The 8,739-nt window shown below is 28.4% G+C and overlaps 1 non-coding gene across 1 annotated transcript; it reads right to left on the bottom strand.

The window, feature by feature from the left end:
• Nucleotides 1-201: 201 nt before the first annotated feature.
• Nucleotides 202-272, bottom strand: Trnat-ggu. Its single transcript has one exon. It is a non-coding gene; the product is annotated as a tRNA-Thr (tRNA).
• Nucleotides 273-8,739: the final 8,467 nt, after the last annotated feature.

An 8,739-nucleotide genomic window follows, 5' to 3' on the forward strand; every position in this document is an offset into this window, starting at 1 on the left:
AGTATCAATATATAATGCAAAAAAACAAAAACAAAACAAAAAACAAACAATTACTAAATTCACAAAATTGATACTCCAGAAGTTTTTTCAATCCCCAATTGCACAATATCTTACCACATACACGAAGAATTGAGCACTTTTCAACAAGCGTTAACAGTAGAGGATACATGTGTAACAGGGGAGGAGAAAATGTAGCCTAAGCGGCCAGACCGGGGTTCCAACCCGGACCTCCGAACACCAGTCGGATGCTCTACCAATTGAGCTACCTGGTCACTGATGATCGACCCAGTCCAGTCCCCCTGCACATTCATGCAGCTCATGCATGAATTATAGTGGTCAAAACTGATTGGTTCACTTTTTCTGATTCAAATTATTAATTACAAAAGATCCATTATTGGTAGCTGCTAAACAAAAACAATATATCAAAGCCATTCATTTTAATTAGAAAAATATGTTATCGAAAAGTGATCGGTTGGTGGTGTCTGATTACAAACCAATATAGGAATTGGTTATGTTTTTAAACTGATTACATTATGTCATATACTATAGACCAGAACATGTAATCAAACTTGACGCCTATATACGCTTTATATGCTTTCAAAACTGTACAACGGAATATTAATAACACAATGTAAACCCAATGTGTAATATACAGGCAGTCTAACAAAAGCATAAAGTCATCAAGTTTACTTTCTGGTATAATACGATTAATTTGACAAAAGGGGGTGCCCAAGAGGGGGTCTCTTGGGCACCCCCTTCGATTTGTACGCCCATTTCGGTCTTGTGGAGGCCAATACCAAGCGATTCATGCCGTGTTAACACTACATGACCTTTCTTAAGCTTAGTCTCGATATCAGTTGTTACCATTTATGATAATTATGTACCATCAAGTACTATCAAGTCATCATCTGGGCGTACACGACAGTTGATCTACGAAACATCGAAGTCCAGTGCTGTCAACTAACCTGTTCAAGGCATTAGCTTGGTCAACGGAGGGTCTGCTTTAATCCCTTCGGTCATTTTTGACTGATGCCATCTGCTTGCTCTGTCTCGAAGATACGTGTTCGTCTTTGTGGAATTAAAATCACGTTCTCGATTCTTCGTTTCTTCGTGCTCTTGGTTAAAACTGATTCAGAGCCCTTCCACTTCGATCGGGTGTTCGCCATCTTTGTTATGATGTTTCAAATTTCCCGCATCGCGCATCGAAAAATAATATGAAATAACTACTAGGTTGATCAAATTTATTTTATTTTTTTTTTCATTACATTTTAACAAATTGTTATGGACACTTTTGAAATGTATGATTAACATAAAGTGCATAACTTTTTACATAATTTTAAATCGTTTACCCTTTTTTATATATTATTTAAGTGGAAATCTAGCCATTTAGTCCCTTTAACTTAATAATTAACATGATTAATTACGTACATTTGTCTGGAACACAGAACAAACATATATATTGAAATTTGTAGATAGCATAATGTCTTTAAAGGACAATATGATAAAGGAACAAAATATGATAAAATCCATCAAGCAGTGTAAATATTTAAACTGGTGAATATTGAAAAAAGAATGAAAGATGAAAAAAAGTATAGATCAAAGATGTGTTCGTTTTGAAAGTGCTATACAAGCACACATATGTGTAAAAAAACATGAAAAAATTCAACGTGAGTTGAGGAAAACTTAATATTTACTGATATCTCTAATGTTTTCCCATTGGTTTCAAATGCATTATCAATGTAGTTTTTGGTCTTAACTAATAAACTAAAAAATATATTTCATTATGTTGAAGGCATTGATTAAGAAACAGAATAACATAAACTGATATTTGACATATTTAGCGCTTGAAGAAAATCCAACCGATATTTCATGAACGACTTGTTACACATTGGTAGTTTTATTAATTGTGATCAATATATCCAGGGAATCAAGTAAATCAATTAATTATCTCAAGTATCAATACATTATTACTTACCATCTGTTTTCAGATCCAGGTAAATCCAGTGAGGAATGAAAAATATCAAAAAATAAAATCATCAATCAAAAATTAATATCACTGATTATGAATTACATCAATTCTTTCTCACAAAGACATGTTGAGTTTAATTAGAAACGATTTCATCTCATATTATAATGGATTTTTCTTTTGTTCTGTTATGTGACAAAGTTACAGCTAAAAGACGTATTCTATATGTATCTTCTTAACTTAATAATTAACATGATTAATTACGTACATTTGTCCAGAACTCACTATTAAAGCTATCTAATCAATTGGAAATATTGCAAAGGTGTTTGTACCATTTCAATATGATTTGCAATGTAGAAAAGGAAAATAACACAAGAGAAATAAGAAATTAATGAAATCATATCCATGACATTATGAGTCAATATCTAACAAAGACATTGTCAAACAGAGCAAACTTATATCTAGTGAAAATTTGTAGATAGCAAAATGTCTTTAAAGGACAATATGATAAAGGAATAAAACATGATCAAATCCATAAGGCAATGTAAATATTTAAACTGGTGAATATTGAAAAAAGAAAGAAGAAGAAAAAAAGGATTGATTAAAGATGTGTTCGTTTTCAAATTGCTATACAAGCACACATATGTGTAAAAAAAAATAAAAAAATTACAACGTGAGTTAAGGAAAAAATTATATTTATTGATATCTCTAATCCTTTCCCATTGGTTTCAAATGCATTATCAATGTAGATTTTGGTCTTTACTGATAAAATAAGAAATACATTTCATTATGTTGAAGGCATTGATTAAGAAACAGAATAACATAAACTGATATTTGACATATTTAGCGCTTGAAGAAAATCCTAACCGATATTTCATAAACGACTTGTTAAACATTCGTAGTTTTATTAATTGTGGTCAATATATCCAGGGAATCAAGTAAATCAATCAACTTCTCTGTAGTATCAATACATTATTACTTACCGATCTGTTTTCAGATCCAGGCAAATCCAGTGAGGAATGAAAAAGATCGAAACAGTAAAATTTACATCAAAATACACATGGATATCATTCATTAGATTATTATTTACAATCACTGATTCAACTCATTAATGTCACTAAAACATATGCATATTATACCTGAATGATTATTTCGGCATTGGAAAATTTCGATCTCATCAAGTCAAAATTTATATCACTGATGATGGATGATATCAATACTTTTCTCACAATGACATGATTGAGTTCAATTGGAAACGATTTCATCAGAAATTATGATGATTTTTTTCTTTGTACTGTTATATGTACAAAGTTAGAGCAAGAACATTTATTCTATCTGTATCTTTTTAACTTAATAATTAACATGATTAATTACGTACATATGTCCGAAACACTATTTAAGCTATCTAACAAATTGGAAATATTGCAAAGGTGTTAACCATATTTAAAAATGATTTACAATGTAGAAAAGGAAAATAATACAAGAGAAATCAGAAATAATGAAATCATATCCATGACATTATGAGTCAATATCCAAACAAAGACATTGTCAAACAGAACAAACTTATATTAAATGAAATTTGTGGATAGGAAACTGTCTTTAAAGGACAATATGATAAAAGAACAAAATATGATCAAATCCATAAGGAAATGTAAATATTTAATCTGGTGAATATTGAAAAAAGATAGAAAAATGAAAAATAGAAAGCCATTATTAAAAATGTGTTCGTTTTCAAATTGCTATACAAGCACACATATGTGTAAAAAAAAACATGAAAAATTTCAACGTGAGTTGAGGAAAAATTCATATTTATTGATATCTTTAATGTTTTCCCATTGGTTTCAAATGCATTATCAATGTAGATTTTGGTCTTTACTGATAAAATAAGAAATACATTTCATTATGTTGAAGGCATTGATTAAGAAACAGAATAATATAAACTGATATTTAACTTATTTAGCGCTTGAAGAAAATCTTACCGATGTTTCATAAACGACTTGGTACACATTCGTAGTTTTATTAATTGTGATCAATATATCCAGGGAATCAAGTAAATCAATTAATTTGCTCAGGTATCATTACATTATTACTTACCATCTGTTTTCAGATCCAGGTAAATCCAGTGAGGAATGAAAAATATCAAAAAATAAAATTGACATCAAAAATACACATGGATATCATTAATTAGATAATTATTTACAATCAACTGATTTAACTCATTATTGTCACTAAAATATATGCATATTATACATTAATGATTATTTCGGCATTGGAGAAAATTTCGATCTCATCAATTAAAAATTAATATCACTGATGATGGATGATATCAATACTTTTCTCACAATGACATGTTGAATTCAATTTGAAACGATTTCATCAAAAATTATGATGGATTTTTCTTTTGTACTGTTATATGACAAAGTTACAGCTAGAAAACTTATTCTATCTGTATCTTCTTAACTTAATAATTAACATGATTAGTTACGTACATTTGTCCGGAACACACTATTTAAGCTATCTAACAAATTGGAAATATTGCAAATGTGTTAGTACTATTTCAATATGATTTGCAATGTAGAAAATGGAAATATCCCAAGAGAAACAAGGAAATAATGAAATCATATCCATGACATAATGCGTCAATATCCAAACAAAGACATTGTCAAACAGAACAAACTTATATATAGTGAAATTTGTAGATAGCAAAATGTCTTTAAAGGACAATATGATAAAGGAATAAAACATGATCAAATCCATAAGGCAATGTAAATATTTAAACTGGTGAATATTGAAAAAAGAAAAAGAAGAAAAAAAGAAAGGATTTATTAAAGATGTGTTCGTTTTCAAATTGCTATACAAGCACACATATGTGTAAAAAAATAATAAAAAATACAATGTGAGTAAAGGAAAAATGCATACTTATTTATCAATGTAATGTTTTCCAATTGGTATCAAATGCATTATCAATGCACTTGTTTGTCTTTACTCATAGAAAAAGAAATACATTTCATGATGTTGAAAACATTTATTAACAAACAGAATAACATACCATGATATTTGACATATTTAGCACTTGAAGAAAATGCTACCGATATTTCATATTCGGCTGGCTAAACATTGGTAGTTTTATTAATTGTGATCAATATATCCAGGGAATCAAGTAAATAAATCAACTCTCTGTAGTATCAATAAATTATTACTTACCGTCTGTTTTCAGATCCAGGCAAATCCAGTGAGGAATGAAAAAGATCGAAAAATAAAATTTACATCACAAATACACATGGATATCATTCATTAGATAATTATTAACAACCAACTGATTTAACTCATTATTGTCACTAAAATATACTTATATTATACATGAAGGATAATTTCGGCATTGGAAAATTTCGATCTCATCAATCAAAAATATATCACTGAGGATGGATGATATCAATACTTTTCTCACAATGACATGATGAGTTCAATTGGAAACGATTTATCAGAAATTATGATGGATTTTTCTTTTGTACTGTTATATGACAAAGTTACAGCTAGAAAACTTATTCTATCTGTATCTTCTTAACTTAATAATTAACATGATTAGTTACGTACATTTGTCCGGAACACACTATTTAAGCTATCTAACAAATTGGAAATATTGCGAATGTGTTAGTACTATTTCAATATGATTTGCAATGTAGAAAAGGAAAATATCACAAGAGAAACAAGGAAATAATGAAATCATATCCATGACATAATGAGTCAATATCCAAACAAAGACATTGTCAAACAGAACAAACTTATATATAGTGAAATTTGTAGATAGCAAAATGTCTTTAAAGGACAATATGATAAAGGAATAAAACATGATCAAATCCATAAGGCAATGTAAATATTTAAACTGGTGAATATTGAAAAAGAGAAAAGAAGAAGAAAAAATGATTGATCAAAGATGTGTTCGTTTTCAAAGTGCTATACAAGCACACATATGTTTAAAAAAAAAAAAAAATTACAAAGTGAGTTAAGGAAAAATTATATTTATTGATATCTTAATCGTTTCCCATTGGTTTCAAATGCATTATCAATGTAGATTTTGGTCTTTACTGATAAATAAGAAATATATTTCATTATGTTGAAGGCATCGATTAAGAAACAGAATAACATACACTGATATTGGACATATTTAGCGCTTGAAGAAAATCCTACCAATATTTCATAAACGACTTGTTAAACATTGGTAGTTTTATTAATTGTGGTCAATATATCCAGGGAATCAAGTAAATCAATTTATTATCTGTAGTATCAATACATTATTACTTACGGTCTGTTTTCAGATCCAGGCAAATCCAGTGAGGAATGAAAAAGATCGAAACATAAAATTTAAATTAAGAATACACATGGATATCATTAATTAGATAATTATTTACAATCAACTGATTTAACTGATTAATGTCACTAAAATATATGCATATTATACATGGATGATTATATCGGCATTGGAGAAAATTTCGATCTCATCAATCAAAAAAATTAATATCACTGATCATGAATGACATCAATACTTTTCTCACAATGACATGTTGAGTTTAATTAGAAACGATTTTATCAGAAATTATGATGGATTTTATCTTCTGTACTGTTATGTTACAAAGTTACAGGTAGAACACTTATTCTATCTGTATCTTCCTAACTTAATAATTAACATGATTAATTACGTATATATGTCCTGAACACACTATTTAAGCTATCTAACAAATTGGAAATATTGCAAAAGTGTTAACACTAATTCATTATGATTTGCAATGTAGAAAAGGAAAATAATACAAGATAAATCAGAAATTAAGGAAATCATATCCATGATATTATAAGTCAATATCCAAACAAAGACATTGTCATACAGAACAAACTTATATATAGTGAAATTTGTAGATAGCAAAATGTCTTTAAAGGACAATATGATAAAGGAATAAAACATGATCAAATCCACAAGGCAATGTAAATATTTAAACTGGTGAATATTGAAAAAAGCAAAAAGAAGAAGAGAAATGATTTATTAAAGATGTGTTCGTTTCCAAATTGCTGTACAAGCACACATATGTAAAAAAAAAAAAAAAAAAAAATACAACGTGAGTTAAGGAAAAATTAATATTTATTTATCTCTTTAATGTTTTCCCATTGGTTTCAAATGCATTATTAATGCAGTTTTAGGTCTTTACTGATAAAATAAGAAATATATTTTATTATGTTGAAGGCATGATTAAGAAACAGAATAATATACACTGAGATTTGACATATTTAGCGCTGGAATTAACTCCTACCAATAATTCATAAACGACTTGTTAAACATTGGTAGTTTGATTGATTGTGGTCAATATATCCAGGGAATCAAGTAAATCAATCAACTCCCTGTAGTATCAAATAATTATTATTTACACGCTGTTTTCAGATCCAGGCAAATCCAGTGAGGAATGAAAAGGATGGAAACATAACATTTACATCGAAAATACACATGAATATCATTCATTAGATAATTATTTACGATCATCTGATATTACTCATTAATGTTACTAAAACATATGCTTTTATACATGAATGATCATATCGGCATTGGCAAATTTCGATCTCATCAATCAAAAATTAATATCACTGATGATGGATGATATCAATACTTTTCTCACAATGACATGTTGAATTCAATTGGAAACGATTTCATCACAAATGATGATGGATTTTTCTTCTGTTCTGTTATGTGACAAAGTTACAGCTAAAAGACGTATTATATATGTATCTTCTTAACTTAATAATTACATGATTAATTACGTACATTTGTCTGGAACACAGAAGAAACTTATATATATTGAAATTTGTAGATAGCATAATGTCTTTAAAGGACAATATGATAAAGAAACAAAATATGATAAAATCCATAAGGCAATGTAAATATTTAAACTGGTGAATATTGAAAAAAAAAAGAAGAAAAAAGAAATGATTGATAAAAGATGTGTTCGTTTTCAAATTGCTATACAAGCACACATATGTGTAAAAAAAAAACATAAAAAATTACAACGTGAGTTAAGGAAAAATTCATATTTATTTATCATATGTAATGTTTTCCCATTGGTTTCAAATGCATTATTAATGCAGTTTTTGGTCTTTACTGATAAAATAAGAAATACATTTCATTATGTTGAAGGCATTGATTAAGAAAACAGAATAACATACACTGATATGTGGCATATTTAGCGCTTGAAGAAAATCCTACCGATATTTCATAAACGACTTGTTAAACATTGGTAGTTTTATTGATTGTGGTCAATATATCCAGGGAATCAAGTAAATCAATCAACTCTCTGTAGTATCAATAAATTATTACTTACAGTCTGTTTTCAGATCCAGGCAAATCCAGTGAGGAATGAAAAAGATCGAAACATAAAATTTACATCAAAATACACATGGATATCATTCATCAGATAATTATTTACAATCATCTGATTTAACTCATTAATGTCACTAAAACATATGCATATTATACCTGAATGATTATTTCGGCATTGGAAAATTTCGATCTCATCAATCAAAAATTTATATCACTGAGGATGGATGATATCAATACTTTTCTCACAATGACATGATGAGTTCAATTGGAAACGATTTTATCAGAAATTATGATGGATTTTTTTTTGTACTGTTATATGACAAAGTTACAGCTAGAAAACTTATTCTATCTGTATCTTCTTAACTTAATAATTAACATGATTAGTTACGTACATTTGTCCGGAACACACTATTTA

The sequence above is a fragment of the Pecten maximus genome, unplaced genomic scaffold (genome assembly GCF_902652985.1).
Source record: "Pecten maximus unplaced genomic scaffold, xPecMax1.1, whole genome shotgun sequence".
In the NCBI taxonomy this organism is placed as follows: Eukaryota; Metazoa; Mollusca; class Bivalvia; order Pectinida; family Pectinidae; genus Pecten; species Pecten maximus.